The sequence below is a fragment of the Papaver somniferum genome, unplaced genomic scaffold, assembly GCF_003573695.1.
Source record: "Papaver somniferum cultivar HN1 unplaced genomic scaffold, ASM357369v1 unplaced-scaffold_35, whole genome shotgun sequence".
Lineage (NCBI taxonomy): Eukaryota > Viridiplantae > Streptophyta > Magnoliopsida > Ranunculales > Papaveraceae > Papaver > Papaver somniferum.
In genome coordinates this window covers 521916-539548 of record NW_020645971.1, presented here as the reverse complement: position 1 = coordinate 539548, position 17633 = coordinate 521916, and the positions used below count along the sequence as shown (strand labels likewise).

The 17633-nt window shown below is 37.4% G+C and overlaps 2 long non-coding RNA genes across 10 annotated transcripts; one reads left to right on the top strand and one right to left on the bottom strand.

The window, feature by feature from the left end:
* The first annotated feature begins 686 nt into the window (after nt 1-686).
* Nucleotides 687-3110, top strand: LOC113342312. Of its 2 annotated transcripts, none has more exons than XR_003356596.1 (5): nt 687-851; nt 1251-1371; nt 1452-1658; nt 1789-1871; nt 2646-3110. It is a non-coding gene; the product is annotated as an uncharacterized LOC113342312 (long non-coding RNA). The 2 variants fall into 2 exon arrangements; XR_003356595.1 differs by having other exon boundaries at nt 1789-1945.
* Nucleotides 3111-7632: 4522 nt separating this feature from the next.
* LOC113342295 lies at nt 7633-13595 on the bottom strand. 8 transcript variants are annotated; one of them, XR_003356579.1, is made up of 4 exons: nt 13191-13595; nt 11901-12373; nt 11636-11695; nt 7633-8638 (listed from the first exon to the last, which is right to left on the bottom strand). It is a non-coding gene; the product is annotated as an uncharacterized LOC113342295 (long non-coding RNA). The 8 variants fall into 8 exon arrangements; XR_003356574.1 differs by lacking the exon at nt 7633-8638 and adding an exon at nt 11045-11536; XR_003356581.1 differs by lacking the exon at nt 7633-8638 and having other exon boundaries at nt 11045-11695; nt 11901-12044; nt 12139-12373.
* Between the last annotated feature and the right edge of the window lie 4038 nt (nt 13596-17633).

Below are 17633 nucleotides of genomic sequence, written 5' to 3'. Positions count from 1 at the left end.
TTACTTCAAAAATATTCAAAAAGGCATAATATTAGAATCACTCTAAAAGAAAAATTGCATGAATATTAATTATTAGAATTTATCAAATAATGGGTCAATGGTGGAATCCAAGTCTTGGTGTTTTTCCATAAAGTTTTCAAACAAATTTATTTGCATGTTTAAATTTAAATCTAAAAAACTGTTTTCTTCACAAGTCTGAAAAGACCCTGTTTACCAGTATCTCTACAACTACAATCAATTTTGATAAACCATCACTGTAGTGGTTGAGCCGAGTATTACCTAGGTTTGCTACAGATTTTGTTGCTTTGGGGTCTGTGGTAATTGAATGCCAGATTGCAGTGAGGAAGTTTGTTTGGTGCAGATGAATGGAATTGAATTGTAACTGGAATGAAGGAATCTATGAATTTGTGTCAGTTGAGAAACTACAGGGTATGAAGGAAGAGGTGGTGCAGTTGCTGATGAACTGGAATTGGAGTTTGTGTTGGTGGTAGTAAACGGTTATACCCGCCATCCTACCCTACCCGACCCGCCAGAGAATGGGTTGGATAGGATCTTATCCGTTTAATGACGGGTAGGATGACGGGTAAAATTTTTCTTAACCGCCAGTAAACGGGTAGGGTGGCGGGTATAGGCCATATCCTACCCACCCTACCCGTTGTGCAGCCCTACTTCTGAGAATCTTCTGATAATCGATTGAAGTTTTGAGATAAGTGGAATTGAAATTGATTGATTTCATGAATTCCCTTTGTTCCTGATTATCTTAGGAAGGAAGGAAGGATTTTGAGTTTATTGTATTAATAATTTTAGATTTAGTTCAGGGTGTGTTCTTCCAAACTTCAGCTCCATTGAAGGTGAGTTCTTCTTTTCGTTAGACCTAGGTCTTCGTTTTCGGCAATGAAATTCCACGGTTTCATCACTATGTAAAATGGTGAACTTCATATTTTTACTCTGAATTAGGGTTTTCATAAAATTAGGGTGGTGATGGTGAATTAGGGGTTCGGTAAATGCATCACAGAAATCTTATTATTTTCTTGAAATTTATTTGGTAATGTTGTCGCTATAGGTTCCAGTTCCGTCATCACTAGTTCCAACAAAGGATTGCCTCATTGCAGGGGTGACCTTACCTTGTCTATAGTTGCATTTGATTATTGCAAGGCCCTAATGCTTCTCAAGCAGAGATACAAGTTGTTGATGTATCTATTTGATTGATCACCAGAATTTGATAAATGGGGGTACTTATATTTGTGCAGTTATTGAAGAATTGATGAAGAAATATGTCGAGGCAATGAAGAAATAGAAGAAGATGGTGAAGGTGAGAGATTTCTGTGGTGGTTTCGGATATCAATGCGGTTGGGAAAGACCAAAAGACTGGTATGTGATTATATTCCTTGGATTTCAACAAGATTTAGAGGTCTATGCTGTAATAATCAGCGTTTTGTTTGGCTTGGCAGAGGATAATTCTGACAGTCATGATCAACAATCTTTGTCCAACACAATCGAAGATATGTTATATTGTTTGAAAACTATGATTTATTGATGCGGAAGGGGAAAATGGGTAACAGTCTTCAGTGTATGTTGAGCAGAGGACAAAATGCTAACAGTTGTTGCTGCCTGCTGTTGGAGGACTTGCACTTGGAGGTGGTTTAGAATTGGCAATGGTTTGTGATTTCTGCTGAGTTGCACTGTTGTGTCATTCGAATTTATTGCACATTTGTGTTTTTAATTTCCGGTGATATTGTAATTGTGGTACTAAGAGTGACTTGTCTTTGTCCTGGTTGATTGTAACAGGGATGTCATGCACGAATTGCAACACCGAGAGTTCAGCTTGGCTGGCCAGAGCTTGCACTTGGAATTATTCCTAGGGATGGGAGGTACTCTTTGATTATGAATACAAACTACAAAGCCCAATGTTGAGGATTTTCAATTAAGACATTTTACATATGATGTAGGTTCCATCTAGTATTTACTCATTAAACAAATTCATTATTACTTTTTAGGAATCGAATGCTTGATTGTAACGGTTGCTCTTGCTGTATGGTCCTTTGTTTCAGTTTTGAGAGTCTTGACTTGTTTTTTAGTTGCGATAGAACACAAAAGAGAATTTAGACTTTTGTCTCCTTTTTTTTTCAATGTACTGATAACTAGAGTCTAATTCATTTTGATCATAGTTAGTTGGATGGCAAAAGCAGTTCTGAGTGTAGATTGCAGCCACACACACATTGAAATACAGACTTCTAGTTGTACGTTTCTCTCTATTCTTTGGTACAGAATGCCTTATTCTTGTTCAGTGACATTCTTTTGGTAGAAAAATTCCTTCTCGTGATTTTGGTTTGAGTCGTCTTGACTTGTCCAATGAGAAGTGCTATATGTTCTATCCCATCCACATAAGGTTCTACCTCTTCGTCATAGTTATTACTTATTAGCTTCTATATAGTTCTGTTGAGTGGATAAGGCCTTCTTTTATACCTTAGTCTATTTTTGTGAACTATTGGCATATTAAACTATGATTGCAGTTCTTTTATACTTTAGAAGTCCACTTTACATGTGAACTGCTCGGTTAATTGAAGAAGTTCACATTTGCCCCCTTTTACTTGTGTACCTATAATGGTTAGTTGCTTACTGATTGTGGTTTCTTATATCTGCAGGTTTTCATCTTATCTTCTCCATTGCTTCTCCCACTTTATGGAATTTCTCTTGCTGCAATTGGCTTTTAGGTAGTTTAGTTGTTGTCTCAAGAGATGTCTTCACCGGTCTTTCTTCTAATTCAATGCATATACTTCAAAGGTTGGGGTTGAGTGGCTATTTGCTAAGTTGAACACTCAATAATGAGATTGGTCACTTTGGCACCTTCTCTTCTTATGAACCTCAAAGCTAGACCTTGTATTCAAGATAAAGTTGCATAGAGTGTTTTGTGATCCAACTTCTGCTATATTAGTTCTAGCTTTATCCTTTGTTTCTTTCCTTCTTGGTTCAAGCTGTTACTATTTGGTACCAGCTCGAGGGAGAGTATTAGAATATGTGTAGTCTCTCATAAGTGTAACTATAAATACTCGTCCACCATTTCTGTGACTATTTTTACACTCTAATGATATTGGTTCTATTAAGCTCAAGATCTGCTTAGGTCGAGAATAGTCTGATTTCCCTGATTTTGTTGCTGTACTTTCATCAAGAAAATATATATAACGAGCCAAAGATTTTCAGCGTTGATTCACTTGTCACATCTGGTTGTCGGTGTCTTTTTGTAGGATGGAATCCATTCTAACGAAGTGGTTCCCCGACCTTTAATTCTTCGGCTGGAAACCATTGTTAGAACACAAAATCTTGTAATAAAATTTCAGTCTGATCGCAATCTCAAAAGCTATCTTACAAAATAGTTTATCAAAGCTTGTCGATGTAAAGTCTTGTACCAGTCAAGTCAAGTCAAATTGCTTAAAAAAGTTTGGTTGCAAACCGTTTGCGAAGTTGGTTGCAAACAGTTTGCGAAATTAGATACTCGAGTCAAATGGTGTCGGTAAATACATATTTTCTGATTTTCCTCGTGGAATACCAGTGATTTCGCTGGCTAAGTAGCAATTTGACTTGAGCACTTACTGTCTTAGGTAAAGGACTGATTTATGTTCTCAAGAGGTGTCATTTGGCATTGTTATTGGAAGAATGCAACGGAAAATGCAAAGAAGATCGCGGAGACTGAGAGTTATGGGACATCAGCCAGCTGAGCCCTCAACCTTTAATCTGCAGACTATCTACAGAAGCGGCGCGAAGGACTATAATAACAGCATATGAAGCGGAACGTAGGCTACACCAGCATCACACCCGGTGGAGCAGGAGGCTGTAGCAGTAGCAAACACTGCGGCCAGGAAAAATAATATGCACAATGACAAGCATACTTACCATCAGGCCAAGAAAAGATTGATCAGTTCTTGGGTGGGGGCGATGGATACTTTTCGAAAACACCGATGAAATGGGGCCCTGGAAAATAATTGGGGACCCCTAGCTACATGAAAAAAAAGGTCATGAAATAGTAATTGGGAGTTATTCCTTATTCCAATTTTTTTAAATGGCTAAACTACACCAAATCATTAGTGGTAATTAGTAATTAAGTTAAATTAATTAATTTAGTTAGATTAAAATCAGATTTAAGGATTAAATTTTGATAATAGAAAAAATGTGTTTTTGTGTTGGAGAGAGAGGAAGAAGGTGAGTTTTTGGGGAAAATTTTAGGATTACTTGAAATGAGTGATTCTAGTGGAGGAAATGATGTAGGTGAAGGTTATGAAAAATCGTCGGTGAATTGGCACAGAGTAAACGACTCCAATCTTCAGTTATGAAAAATCGTCAACCAAGTTTACAAACATTGACGACTCCAATCTGCATTTATGAAAAATCGTTAACCAAGTTTGAAAAAGATGACGACTCCATCTTTTAGATCATCTAGAGTCGTTAATTCAATAGACAGAATCGCAAATCCATATGATAAATCCTGACGATTTAAATAAGGGTCGCCACCCAAAAATTTTGGACCGAAACGATCCTCAAATTTCAAATGACGACTCTATCATAGTTCGTAACGACGCTCAAGTTTGAAATGACGACTCATTTATTTCAAGACCAATTCAAAACACAATGGTTAAGCTTCAGAAGATTGGTAGTCAACCGACTCAACCGTCAAAATCTACACAATCTAAGCACGTGCCAGATTGTTCGAAATGAACAGCCATCATTTTGCTAACAAAATCAATCAGTTTCACTCAAACTAGTTAAATGGGACCCTCCCTTCTAATTGCTCTGACAATTCCTTATTTTCTTGTTCTTTCAAGTTATTAATAAGCCACGTATGGGTGGTAGAACATTGGGTGGGAAAGAGTGCTCGATTAGAGCAACTGCAGTGGACGACTAAACCCAAATTTGGTGTCGAGTGCGCTGGCGTAGTGGGACGGACCATCGATCAAAATTTGATCAAAGAGTAAAACTCGGACCAAATTTGGTCGGCGATTAAAACCAAATCCAAATATAGTCGGGCGTTTATATAATGTCCGCCTACCCGACGGGCGTTGGTATAATGTCCGCCTGTAACCGCGCGTTCGTAAAGTTAACGCCTGATGCAGGGCGTTGGTATAATGTCCGCCTGGATGGGGCGTTGGTATAATGTCCGCCTGGATGGGGTGTACGTAAAGTTAACGCCGGACACCCATGCGTTCATATAGTCATGATCCCACCTTCACAAAGTTTTGAAAACTTTGCTTGGGGCGTTGTCTTTATCAACGCCCCATTTTATTTTTTTTTTGAACCCGGGCGAACGTATAATCTCCGTTCCACACACCAGGCGTTGCTATAGTTCACGCCCCATACAGGCGTTATCTTTATCAACGCCCATACCAGGCGTTATCTTTATCAACGCCCCATGCCAGGCGTAATCTTTATCTACGCTGGACGATGAAGCGGACTTTATATCAACGCGCGACCAAATTTACTCGTCACCCGCTACGCCACAGGACGGACTAAACCCAAATTTGATCTTTTTTTTTAGTCTTTGGTCTTTAGTTATGCTCGCACCACTGTGGACGCTCTTACGAGGACGAAGAGCAAAGGTGGAGGCAAACTTTTTTTTTAGAATCGTTAACTTTTAAAAAGGGGCAAGTTCACGACCCTTTTCGGAGAGTGCGAGTAAGTTGACGACTCTTTCCATTTTTATGACAGAGACTATTTGTTTTTTACATGAAGTCGTTAAACTTTTAAAAAGGGGTCGTTCGCAAAGAATCGTCATATGTTTCTATCTTACGCTAACGAATCTGACCTAAAGAAAAAAAAATGAAAAATCAGAATTTAGGTCGTTATCTTGCTCCTCATATACCCTAACGATTTTTCATAGTCTCTACAGGAATATAAAAATCGTTAGGTTTCATGATTTTCGGATTGACGACCCTTTAACTGTAATTGATTTTATTTTTTTTCGTGTCGATAATGGAAGAAAAGATAGTTGAGAGAGAGGGAAAGGGGGACTCCGATTATTTTTGTTAAAATATGAAAATGAAATGGACGCTTAGGGTTAAGGATGAAAAGAATTTTAAGTTTTATTATTAATGAAGGACAAAATAGTATTTTCACTATATTTTGGAACCCCTTAAAATAAATGGAGTGTGTATAAATTTGGTGAGGCCCCCAATTATTTTTCAAGTCCCCCAATTCAGCGGTGTTCGAAAATTACTAGTCCCAGAAGAAATTCTTTGTCTTCGTTTTTGTTCTGCCTACGGACGTGTAAAACAAAAATTACAAAAATGTGAACTGTTTTGAAATTTTAGTGCACCAACCTCTCCAGTGTGTTTACTCATGTCGGTAAATGTCACCATCGTCATCAGTAGGTCCACAGACGCAACTTACATTCCATTCATCAAGTCCTCTCTCGGACAAGTAAATGAAAAAGGAAAGAGAAACTTAAAAGTCTGTTTTTGTAGACGAGTATTTATTTGAAGAGATATTTTGTAAAAGTGTCGGATGTTTAGTGTCTAATTAGGGTCTGAGTCGTGGAAGTTGTAGTTGATGCAAAAGGGTTGTGGACTGACTTTGACCGTCCAATATTTTTATCAAAATGCCCTTATGAAATAGGTAAATCACGTCATATCTTATCCCCAGTTAAAAACTTAACCGGAAAATATACAGAAACATTTCGTCGAACATCTTGACTGCTTATAAAAGTTCAAGTAGAAGAAATTCTACACTCATATCCACCTACACATTCATATCCAAAATTGATATCTCAGAGGAAAAATATATACCATGATATGGGTAGTTATTATTTTCAGAATGAAGTCAAAAGTGATTCCGCAAATTTAGATTAGCCTGAATCAATGAATTGAAACATATACAGATTCATAATTCAACAAAAAATAATCAAAATCCAAACAGGCATAAATGGGGACAATGACGAAATTAGAAAAGAAGTCTTACCACCGTCGAGAATCTTCTTAGCGTACCAAGTCGTTTAGAGGAATTTGAAAAAGATGGTGATGCCCGTATAGAACTTAAACCAATAAAGAGGAGAAGGAATTAGTTGTTAGTTTCACACTTAAGAATAATTAATTCCTGAAGCCGTGCAATATCGCCATATCACCGAGTAGAGTGTAATCTTTCGATAAAACCACCAATAGCTTCAACGACAATAACAGCAGCAATAAGAGCAAGTCTTATGGTAGAATCCAAACTATTCTCAGTGTGGAAAAATCATGGAATGTCAAGTCTAGTGGCTTCCAAGTTGGGGTCTTCCACAGAAATCCAAGCAAGGTTCCACGATTTCGTGGAAGGGTTCGTGGAATCCATCTGAACGCTAATAAGAATAGCGCTAAACGCTAATAAGAATAGCGCTAAAAAAACGCCATTAAGAATTGTGTTTTTTTTTATCCGTAGATTTAAAATGAGTTGTTGAAATCTAACGGCTGAGAAAAAAGCTCCATTCTTAATAGCGTTTTTTTAGCTCCATTCTTAATTGCGTTTTTTTAGTTCCATTAAGAATAGCGTTTCTACTATTCCACCATTACACTTGCGCTTCCATTCACAGTTTCAAGTGCTGAGGTGGCGTGGAACATGGAAGATGGATGGATTCCACCATAAGATTTGCTCTAAATAAGAAATGGAATAGAGGGAAGAAGATGGAAAAGGACTTGGGAGATGTAGCTTTTGACTATATATAAACTGTCAACGCCTGTCAACGTGTAGTCAAGGTGTCATGCGAAACAATAAAGTCAGCTAACATTTTGTTAACGTTAGTCTACGACCCTTTCACATCAACGTCATCTTTCACGACCCAGACCCTAATTAGACATTAAACATGCGACCCTTTTACAAAATAACTCTTTATTTGAATGGAAGCAAAATGCTTTTTACCCCACCTTTGAAGTGGAAGACAGAGAGTGCCGGGTTGAAAATGGTTTATGCCCCAAAAGTCTGAGCTTCAATGATAATGGACCCTCCGTTTTGGCAGTGCCAGATGAGGTCTGTCTTGGGTTGGCAGACGAGTAACTGACAATAGGAAAGAATGGTAGGAAGGTTGATACTTTAATGTTGCTGCTTCAACTCCATGCCTCATCTGTTACAATTGAAATTTGAATAACTGCTCGTTTCCTAAAATTAGAAAATATTGATTTCAAAGATTCTGAGGTAGCTTCGGTTTTGCGCTAACTACTTCACCGTTTTCGGTTTGCTGCATGCATTGTTCAAAAATCACTGAGGATAACTTGCAAATTTTTGAAGACTGGTGTAAAATCAGTCGTCACTGTCCATGGCGTCCTTAAAATTTTATCAGTTTCATAAATGGTGAGGGCTTGAGCCACAATCAGTGATACTAAACCTGAGCGTTCTGAACCATCCAATCACAACAAAATCTCAGGCTTCATTTTACCGCATGTTTAGAACTAACAGAAATTGCTACTAATCTATCATTAGGGACCTGAAAAACAACACCACTAACTCTTTGACTCGTGCTTTAAGCGTATGCATCTTTACATTTCGACCTTTTGTGTTTGAGTTTGCTCATCTGAAATTGAGCAAGCAAGGACTCGAGTCTTCTCCTGTCCAATAAATATTTTATTGACAGCTCGAGTACATATTTGCTTGGAAATTATCCAATCCAAACCGAAACAGCATCCTACAATAATGTCAACACAATGTCATATCACTATTGTTAAAAGTAATTTAGAGATGGAGTTTTAGTTAGATGACAACGGGTACCGTAAATCTTCTGTCAGCCATTAAATTCTTGCTACTGTATTTGAGAAATGGAGTTTTAGAGAAAACGCTTTACAACCATGAATAGTAATTGAAGAGAAAACGCTTTACAACCACTTTTGAACCGGAAGAAAAGAGCTTGCAACATAAAATATGTTTTGCGCCAAATTAGTTCTTTCATCTTAGTTTAAATCGACCTTCAATTTTTAACTTTCCTTTAGCGTGTCCTGCTAATCACCAAGTTAGTTTGAGTACCGTTGATTAAAAAGACTAACTACCCAATCGTCATCTCAAATTTGATGAATAAAAAACCTTTTGAGGGAATTTTGATGGAGCGTGCTAGGGAACACCTTGCTTGCAAAGTTTGTATCTCAAGTAGCTGCGTGTCTCACATCCCGCAGTCAACAAAGACGAAATTACTTTCGGTATAGCCATGGACGTGGCTAAAAAGCGCTTCAATCTAATACTCCTTTACGAGGATAATTACAACCAATTCTCTCCTTATGATCCTTCTCACACCGGTTTCTTTAGTTACACAACAACTCCTAATTACCAGATATATGTGCTACCATTTCTTTGGGAATATGGAAAACTAGGTGTTCAAACACTTTTCAGGGTCAACAGCCAAACCCTCTTGTTACCATTGCTCTGATCAGAAACCAATTAAGAGCACACGAGAAAACAAAAAATAGGTTCATACTAAACAGACATCCAACTTTAGCTCAGAGAGACAACCTACACTTGGAAATTTTGGAACCAAAAAATACTATTAACATCTACCTGGTGATAAATAGGGAACAAAACAATGCAGGGCTGATTTTAACTACCCTTGACATAAAACACCTTGTCACAGGGACAACAGGGATCTACTGCAGAACAACAAACTCTGGCAAAGCAAGCTCAGTAGGAGTAATCGCGGCTCTTCAGATGGCTAAGAAGAACAAGTGGAAGGGCGTCATACTGGAAATAGAAGATGGAGAAACCAGAAGACAATTGAACAAGATAAAGCTTATGGAGAAAGGCGCAACAGAGAATCCCCTTCTTGTATCTGCTAAAAACTTAATTTACTATTTTAATTCGCTAATATGTAAACCTCCTAAGAGGCCTATCAGGTCAAACCTACGTGATCTGGCAAACAACTTTCTAAGCTACCCAACTATGGGAGAATCATGGAAACACCTAATGCCGGAAAACACTAATATGTCGTTGCTATATGCCAAGTGGGATACCTTCAGACTCACCTAATTTTCTGTTTAATGAAGTTCTTTTCAAAAAAAAAAAAAAAAAAAAAAACAACTCCTAATTTATAGATATACATCAATTGGACTTTAATTCCACAATTAAGGAAAACCCACTTACCAAAACCGCTTCTCCATCATTCCCCTTTTCCTTCGTACAACGAAAATCAATTGTCTGTCTCCTCTTCTGATGGTGCAACAGCTACATCAAAAATTCTAAACGAACCGTGTGATTGAACCACACGAAAACCGCTAGACACAACAAAACTCAAATAATGGGAGGGGCCCATTGGGCCTACACAAAAAAAAATTGTGAGATCAAAAATGGGATACGGTTTTGGCGTAGTCTGATTACGCGGTTTGGTTAGAACTACTCCGGCTACATTTAGCTCCCCCAAACCTAGTTTCCTCTAGATATGTTTACTATTGATGATAAGGTTGAGAGAGAGTGAGGGAAGAAATTAAAGGCTTGAGAGGTGATTATGAAGGAGGTGGTTGTGTGCAGCTAAGTGGGGTAAAAGGATAAGAAGAAGGTGTTGGTGGTTCCGTTGAGTGATAGAGAGAACGGGAAAGAGATGTTTTGGGTCGAGATGGGAATTTGAGAAAAACAAAACAGGATTGCTAGGGTGTCATGCATAGCATCCAGTTTGATATTTGGGGAAGGATGTAGCCATGTAGGTTAGGTGCTAGGCAGTAACATCCAAATTCGGATGTTGTGGAGGTGAAAGCAGTGGTCGGTTGGGCATAAATACATAAATCAGATGTTTAGAGGTGCAAGCGGCTTGCGGATGAGAGCGCAAACGCATTGGCACTCCTCCTACACTCCTTGTTGCCTTTTAGCGAGATTTCCTACTTTTTCTCTTCGGCTGTCACCGGCCATCCATTCCTTTATTTTCTCGGTCTCTCCAAAATGCTAAGCTTTATTAACCTGACTAAACTAAGTTGTCAGGTCAGGACGCAGGATAGGAACTGTATGGCTGACACCATCTTCGAAATCCAAGACAATAACTACACAAATCAACAGACACATTGGCATATATCTAATGATTCTAATCTATCAGCAGTTTAATCAAATGACAAGTGTTCGCTAGAGGTATTGCACTATTGCACAATATCATATGATTCTGGACAAATTAGGGTCACAGTGTAATCGTACAAATGCACATATAAACAAGTGGAATAAACCCATATTTATATGTAGAATGGAAGTAGAAAGGAAAACGTAATAGCAATCATGGGGAAAATTTACATCTGAGATGATGGAGGTGGTAAGAGCTGAGGGGTGACTCCAACACAAGAAGTAGTTTCTTTGCTAGTTGAAGAAGAAGAAATGCTTGCAAAAACTCCGTTGGTAATATCCAATGATTGTTAGGTTACTTAGGAACAGCCAAAAACGAGCAAACTTACACCAAAATAAACAGAAACAAAGGACGGGATAGGTAGAAGAAACAACAATAGAGTCACCAAGGAATCTGCAGATGGTACGGCTAGTTAAAAATCTACTTTGGTCAAGGCCCTTTCGTGTGGGCTATTCCTTCTTCTACCAAATTTCCACCAAGGTTCCAGACAAGATACCGACACTAGGTACACAATAACAACAACTGAAGATAACTACATAAAAAATAGACATTCTGTTTGATAAACCCTATAGCTTGAGCAAAGGAAGTTCATATGCTCACCTTGGTCATTGTTATAGCAGGCTTGTCGAGATATTCCCTAGCTTTTACAGATGCATAAGGCTGAGAAGATAAACATCAGAAAAATAATGACTGACAAGAAATTTAAGAAAAAAACAGGAGAGAAATTCTCCCGCCTTGTCAATAATGGATTGGATTAAAACACTATAAAAATATATACGAAGCATCATAAATAGGGCTATAACAAGCCTGAATCACCTAAGAAGAAACTCAGATTTACTAAAAACAAAAAGACAAGATGAAGTACCAATACTAGTTAACACAATGCGTTAGTATAATCTTCATAGCTGGCACGAGTGACTAATGAGAACACTAAGACGAAAACATCCACTCCTTTGCACTATAATCTTCTATTGCAGAAACAAGGCATCTCACTTGGCACTGGTCAGCTCTGTTAGGGCCATAGTGTATTGGTCAAGGCTGGTTTAACTTCAGTATATTTTCTAGTTTTCAAACAAGACGCTGGGATCCCCTAAACAACATACCTCTCAACAACAGCCAACACTTCGTTGATTCAATCACCATCTCTTCAGTTGTTTGATTCCGAGAACAGTGAATCTCGTACACACCAGGCTGAATTCCTGCATCGTACTAAACTCCCAACCAGAAGACAGAATGGAGCTTTCACATTATATCTTGAATGTGCAATGGTGACCATACCTTGCTCTCAACTTCCAGAGCTCAGCAATTAGCTCTTCCTGCAATAGAAGATTGAGTAACCTGAAAGACGAGTGCCAAAAACCTTAACGCTATCAGGAAGTTGGCCGACAGCTACAATGCAACAAGAAGCATTGCCATTCCCACAGCACACTTATATTTCGTTTAAGTAGTGTGAAAGGGGCATCATCTGCTTCGTGCCTTCCTCATCACTGCTTCCTTCAACCCCAAACAGTACTCACAGTCACACTCATCAAAAGCTTGACACCAGCACCACTACTACTATATTCAAACACTGTTCCAAATATGATCCACGCTACATTCCCAAAACCCCAAATTTTCACCCTTAATTTCAATATCGGGAACACTTAACTTCCACACAGTTACTCAAAATTCTCTGGTTTTCAAACCAAAATCAATCAATCCAAACTACATAGATATTAAATTATCAAAGTAACCAGCCTAAGACCACCCATCTCTTTAGAAATCCATCTTGCAACATAAGATTTAGCATCCATTCTAGCAATAACAATTCCATGGCCAATGCCTCTACGGCAGTAAAAGAACACAACATCAAAGACACTATACATGAAACATCCTCATTCTCAATCAATCAAATCTGAATCATATTCAATAAAATTTGTATAAAAAAAAATACATCAATCATACTAAGATCTAAAAATAACCATAATTCAATTTCAATACAGATAATATCCAGATTACGAACAGAAAAACAAACAAAACCCATGAAAAAGAATAAAATATGAATCAATTCCATTACTAAAATACCTAACCGTTCAAGATTTAAATCAAAAAAAAAAAAAAAACTAGCGACAGAACCCAGATGGATTGAATAAAGAGGGTTTCAAGAAATACAAACCCTATCAACAGAACCCAGATGCCAAATTGATGAACAACAGTAACCTATGTTGAATGTAGAGATTAGATTTTCTTCTGTAGGGTTTCTCCCATGCTTCTTTGCACAACCTGATATACTGCACAAACCAAACAAGATGAGAAACTCGGATAAATCGGTAGGAGAAGCGAAATATAATATTGTCAACCAGATGAAGTTAACCTATCGCCCTCCTATGGAAAACCAGATAAGCTCTGCGGAATGGTGGAAAACCATAGCGCTCTGCGTTGAAAAACGATATATAAACAACCCTCACAGTTGTACAGGACAACAAAAGGACTCGGGGGTCATTAGCATTCTGGTTTTAAACCTTCTCGGTGGAGAAGTCCTTGGTTAGGAAATAGCAAACAACACGTCCATAGGAGAGCATTATCAATTTGGCCCGTCCTGTTTCCAACCATTACAACAATCAAAAATCTTATAAATATGATCTTTTTCCTAAAAATCATCACAGGGTTCAAATGCATTCTCGTGGTATAAATTCTTGTGCTACTGATAAAAGCATTCCATGTGTTTATAAGATTATTTCTGGAAAATCTAAGTCTAGAAAATAGATTCCTCTCTATCCTGATCCTCTTGAACTAGTTGCAAGAGGTCCTAAATTTATTCCTCAGAGAAAGCCTTCTGACGGATATGTTAAACACACCGTGTCTTACTCTTCTGGAATGAATGTCAACCGAAGAAAGACGAAAGACACAAAGTTCAAACTGTCAGATGATATATACAACTCCTTTCTCGATGATCATAGTGGGATTAATTTCCACTCTACCACCTGACTCCAGGTATTCTTTTCCTTGTTTCTAACTTGAGAGGTGCAAGAAAATTTATTGAGAAATGCTCAAGTATGTTGTATATTATTTCAATTTGAGTTTTTGTGCTGACCGTCCACAAACATCCGCGTCCTCCTCTTAAGAGTTCTTTGGGTTTCCAAAAACAAGAGTTTCCTTCTCCTGTTTACATACACATATATATTACTCTATATTGTGTTTTTTGATCCCTAACAAAAACTATATGGAGAACTCTGCAAAATCTCAAGAGATTGTGCATCTTGACATGGAGGAAGACGTTCAAGGACGTGAGTCAATTCAAGAGCTAGTCCTAAAGAAGATGCTTGAAAGAAAGGATCACAACTCCTGGATTGATGATTCCTTCAAGGATTCAATTCGTTTTCAGAACAATTCAAAGGTAGAGTTTGCAAATCTTCAACTGCAAATAAACCAACTCCTGGATGGTCAAGCCAGAATCCTTGCTAACCAGAATATTCTGATACGGAATCAAAAGAAGCTCATCATGTACTGCGTCAAAGCTAGACAGCTTGCTCGAGTTGTTGATCGCAAAGTTAGTGTTCTAACTCACGAACGTGGTGTGTCCACGGTCAAGAGAATAAAGGAAATCAGTGATACCTTCTTTGATGGATTCATTGAAAGATATGAGGTTCTCAACGAACTTTGATTTTCTCCTTGTGTTGCCTAGTAAATCTTATATTTTCTTATTTTTGTTAGAAGAATAATTAGAGTTTGGAATAGCCATTATTGTGATTACACATAGCTATGTCCAACGTTTTCATCTTCATGTTTTTAGAGTTATTGGTTTAAATTCTAAATTTGTTTGGAAGATGATTTTTGCAGTATTAATCTTTATGGTTTTATGTATTGCAATATTGTTATGGGATATGTGTGTTTACGTCCGTGAACTATGATTGTCCCATACCTTGTCATGTATTGATAAAAGAATGAATAGACTTTAGACAAATACAAAAGTTAATCCTATTATGTCAATTGTTGATGGAAGATAGGTTAAAATCTTTTGTTTGCAAGGATAATGTCTATTGAATGTCGTTATGCGAATAGTGGTGGAAAATAGAATAAATCCTTGTCTATTCCGCAGTATTGATCTTCCCTGATCCATATTTTATGTATTACTGTGAGGCTCCGTAAAGTGCCTTATGTTGAGCACTAAACGGCCAAGATGATTATTTTTATGATTAACTTTGTTGTTGTTCCGTGAGGTACTTTATGTCGAGCATATTCAACTAAATTAATCATCTTGTTTGGTTATTTAGTTGTTGCTCCGTAAGTTTTCTTATGTCGAGCATGGCCAATTAAATTGATTACTCTTGTGATTAGTTTGATTGTGTATTTCAATTATATTAATTATGGGTTCTCTTGTGATTAATCTAATTGTATATTTTTGAGTCTCCATAAGTTCACTTATGTTGAGCATTTTCGATTAAATTAATCATGGGTTCTCTTGTGGTTAATTTAATTGAGTATTTTTGGATTCAAATTTATACTTGTATGTGATTTGTTATGTCCAAAGAAATCCTTCTTTTCTTTCGAAATTAAGGTCGCTCTTGTTGTTCTTTCGGGAATGACATTTTATGGGGGAGAGTTCTTAATTGAACTTGTGCTTAATTGTCAAATCTTTGTGGGGAGTGCGGCTGTGGAATATTATAGGGGTTATATTGTATCTTTATAAACTCCTTGATAAATGCATTTAGCTTCGGCTATATGATTGCATCTAAATAAGATGATATGTGTTTCTTTCTTTTGGTCATGAAATGTCTCTTTCGGAAATTTCATTAGGATCCAGTTCTTGTACCTTTGCCAATTTTGTTGACAAAAAAGGGAAGAATTAGTATGTAGTTCACACTACAAATACATATGGTTATCGGATCATTATGTAAGGGGGAGTGGTTTCCATGTGAGATGGAGTATTGACTAAGGGGGGGTGATACATATCACCATAGTATTGTTGTTGAAGTTGTGATACAATTGAACTTTGACGCTGTGTAATGATACTATGACACTGTATAACAATGATTGAGAACTCTTGTTTTCTCGTTGTTATAGCTACGGATTTTCAATAACGATGATACTGAACTTCAAACCTTTGGGATCATTGGAGTACTTGGAAGTGACGGAGATTTCGAGTAATGTTGAAGATTAGACATGTGGAATAGGAGCTACAAAAGTTAATTTATTTATTTTTTGTATTCCATATATATTGATAGTTTTGTCACTAAATTTGACAAACGGGGAGATTGTTAGAGCGTTGCTCGGTCGAACTCGCATGTGTTGCTATCTCAAGCATGTTTGTCAATGTTAGTGATCAAAACTATAAGTCTTGATTTCTAGTCTACTATGGCTAAGGTCTCGGATTAGGATAGAAAGTGTAGTTGATCTCAAGAACTCCATGGCAATCATCATACAAGACGAAGGACTACTCAAGGAACCGGTGGATCTTCATCGACTAAAAGGTATGTGGAGACTTGAACTTATCTATCACTCAAAAGTCTATTTATCTCTTATCTTGAGACAAAATTCATTTTGCTATATAGACTTAGATTATACACATTTGCTATTTCGAGCCGAGTTTATCTCGCCTATCTATTTCTCGAAATATGTGTTGGTAAGCTTTCGCTTTAGCCAAGTTCATCTTTACCTAGTGACGAAATTCATGACAAGTTTCAATCACTTTGAAAATTACTTACTTTGACGAAAAATAGTTTGTGAATAACAACTATAGAATATCAACGTCCTCTAAGAATGTTTCAATGATTGAAATGAGAGTTTAGATTATATAACCATTGGAGGATATAAGCATTGTTGTGGAAACACATATATGTATAAGTCCTTATTCCTTGAACCGAAGTTTGCGAACTTTGTTGATCAAGAGAACCGGAATAGTGGAATGATCTAAGTACGCAAACTTAGTCCGCGAACTGGCGGAAGTTCTCGACCCGAGAAATTCTGCTGGAGTTTGTGAACTCCGTCCGGGAACTTAAGTCCGCGAACCCAGTCCGCGAACTTGAGTAGGTTATATCTAAAAACGATGTTTGTGAACTTATTCTTATATAACCTAAGGAATGCAAATTGCAAAACGTGGATATATAGTTCATGAACCGGTTCGAGTGAATCAAATCGTTTTTGCTTCGATTGTGTCTTATGTAGTTACATAAGATTTCCTTGCAATTGAACAACTCTCTAACTAGTTCATTTGAGTAGCTTGAACTAGTTATGGTGAAGAAGAATATGCTTGATATGAAAGTGATCATATGGCTAACCATTTGGTTGACTATTGTTGAACCAACAAATGTACAAGTTTGGGTACGGTTACACAAGCCTAGAAACTTGCATTTCATTTGTGTGTAACAAGCTAGTTTTCGATCTAACGGTTGAAAGATATTAGCTTGAATCTAATCAGTTTTTCATCTAACGGTGAATATTGAATGCTTTGTTACCAAGCTAACATTGATTGCAAACCCTGATTTGAAAGACAATATCAGGGAGAACTCTAGCAACTAGGAAACCTAATCCCCACACCTTCTGTGTGATACTAGTTGTGCTAAGCTAGAGTCAATTCTCCTTTAACCTTTGGTTTCTTCTTCTAAACCAGGTTAACGAC